The following is a 2892-nucleotide window of genomic DNA, read 5'->3' on the forward strand; positions in this document are numbered from 1 at the left end:
GAAGTCGTATTATTATATATTGATACATTATATTCAACTGCACCCATACTTGGAATCCACCAAATTACGTACCAAATAATGGCAAATATACCCCCATTTTGATTTTGATTGTCATATTCAATTATTGAAAAGCCACTGTTATATGCTCTTTTTCTTTTTGTACAGAGATACATGCTACTTTAGGAAGAGTAGCCAAGTGTACGTATGAATGTACGTACCATGCCATGCCATTGTCAGCAACATAAAAAGTTCTATTAAACTCAAATAAACTTTTGCGTATTTATTACTGGACAACATTATTCGATCCTGCATTCTACTTCCTGCAATATGAAATTCGATAAGTACTTTCAAGATATGGTTCACTCTAACCTATACCTGTCAAAAGTTATACGTAGTTTCCCTGACTGTATTTGCTTCATGAAATAAGCGATTCATCCTTCAGTTTGCTCTTACTTGGACATCTGTAAATGTATGGAGAAATAGTCGAATTGTCAATTTTATCGGTTTTTACAATTTTATTGAACCGTTTACGTAACAACTTATTTTCATGATAAGTACATTTCCTCGCTAAAAAATTGAAAAGTATTCGTGATTTCCAGTAAAAAGAGTGGTCGATCATGCAAATATATGGAAAAATAATGGAAATAATGATTTTTTCAATTTTTTACTATTTTATTGCGTCATATATAGATCAACTTATTTTTCATGATAAGCACCTTCCCTCGTTAAAAAATTGGAAAGTATTCGTGATTTCCAGTAAAAAGAGTGGTCGATCATGCAAATATGTATATGGAAAAATAGTGGAAATAATGATTTTTTCAGTTTTTTACTATTTTATTGCGTCATATTTAGAACAACTTATTTTTCACGATAAGCACCTTCCCTCGTTAACAAATTGGAAAGTACTTGTGATTTTCGGTAAAAAAAGGGGTTGATCATGAAAATGCGTGGAAAAATAGTGAAATATTGATTTTTTCGATTTTTTACTATTTTATTGCGTCATATATGAATATAAGCACCTTTCCTCGTTGAAAAAGTGAAAAGTTTTCGCGATTTTCAGTAAAAAGAGTGGACGATCAGGAATATACATGGAAAAATAGTGGAAATAATGATTTTTTCGATTTTTTACTATTTTATTGCGTCATATTTAGAATAACATATTTTTCATGATAGGCACCTTCCCACGTTAACAAATTGGAAAGTACTCGTGATTTTCGGTAAAAAAGGGGTTGATCGTGAAAATGCATGGAAAAATAGTGGAATCATCGGTTCCTATTGATTTCTACAGTTATATCGCGTCAGCTGCATAACGCGTTACGTTTTGTCATGTGCTACGTGTTTCGCTAGAAAATTTTGGAGTACTGGAGATTACCAACAAAAATAAATGTTAACAGGCACAATATATTGTCGGACTACATGTAATTAATATTATCTATTACAATTGTCAAGAAATTTAGTGAATTCCGTTTTGTAAGATTTGAGGTTATATTTACCTATGGTGAAATAAAACATTAATTCATTAGCATTAAGTAGTTGAATATGCTTTTCTATCTTTTCTCCATAAGTCTTCTTTGTTTCTGAATGTTTTAATCCTTTTTCCAATTAACGTGAACAATGGAATATTACAGTTGGAATATTAAACCTTGTACATATTCTTCAATACATCCTTTATTCCAAATTAATGTTGTTGAGTACAATGTATCAATATATAATAATATGATTTCTTTTTCTTTATTTTCAGGATTTATTCAGACGTTGATGAGGAAATTACAACCAAAAAACTACGGAGTAGAAAAGTTGAAAAGTTACATTAAACAAATTAAACACTACGGAATGAAATAATATGACAAATGAGCAAAACGTACTCTGAAAACAGATGCAATTACTTTCTCGCGGGATATATAAGGAAATATGATTAAGGTAAAAGAAATATTAAATCTTATTTTTTTCAATACATTCTTTATTCCAAATGAATGCTTTTGAGTACAATGTATCAATATATTGTAATATGATTTGTTTTTCTTTATTTTCAGCATTTATTCAGCCATTGATGAGGAACATACAACCAAAAAATTATAAAGTACAAAAATTGAATAGGTACATTAAAGATATTTTCCAGCGTGGAATGAAATACTAGGATAAATAACAAACACGTATTGTGAAAACAGATGCAATTACTTTCTCGCAGGATATATCTGGAAATATGTTTAAGGTAAAGAAATATTAAAGCTTATTTTCTTCAATACATTCTTTATTCCAAATTAATGTTGTTGAGTACAATGTATCAATATATAATAATATGATTTCTTTTTCTTTATTTTCAGCATTTATTCAGAATGGAATATTTCAATACAACTGTTCAACTCGTTTGAGACAAATTCAAGACTTCTAAACACTATACAAGCGCTATTAAAAAGATACAAGTGAATAGTGAAATAGAAATTCTGTTTCAAACTATTTTTTTTATAAATGATTACTTGGTAAAACTATTTATTTGAAAGTAGAAGAAAACACTGTGAATTGTAACTTAAATTCTATATTAAGGAAATTAGAATAGGAAGTTAAAGTTTAAGGGTTTTATCTACTTTTATTAAACAATTTATTTGAAATATGCTGGTATTACATTGTTTTTAAAGTCTATAACGTGCAAGACAAACTTATCTAATTTAATACTGCTCGTGCTCGAATAATTTCTGCACTGTATCTATTTAATACATCTACTACATAATATCTCTGTTGCAATTTTCCCCTCCGTGTCTGATCAAACGCTGAAAATAAAGAAGAAGAAATCATATTATTATATATTGTTACATTGTCCACAACATCATTAATTTGGAATAAAGAATGTATTAAAGAAAATAAGATTTAATATTTCTTTTACCTCAAACATAT

The 2892-nt window shown here is 28.6% G+C and overlaps 1 long non-coding RNA gene across 1 annotated transcript; it reads left to right on the forward strand.

Annotated features, from left to right (window-relative positions):
* Positions 1-333: 333 nt before the first annotated feature.
* Positions 334-2512, forward strand: LOC123988446. Its single transcript, XR_006830063.1, has 4 exons — positions 334-958; positions 1174-1418; positions 1742-1920; positions 2325-2512. It is a non-coding gene; the product is annotated as an uncharacterized LOC123988446 (long non-coding RNA).
* Positions 2513-2892: the final 380 nt, after the last annotated feature.

The sequence above is a fragment of the Osmia bicornis genome, chromosome 14 (genome assembly GCF_907164935.1).
Source record: "Osmia bicornis bicornis chromosome 14, iOsmBic2.1, whole genome shotgun sequence".
Lineage (NCBI taxonomy): Eukaryota > Metazoa > Arthropoda > Insecta > Hymenoptera > Megachilidae > Osmia > Osmia bicornis.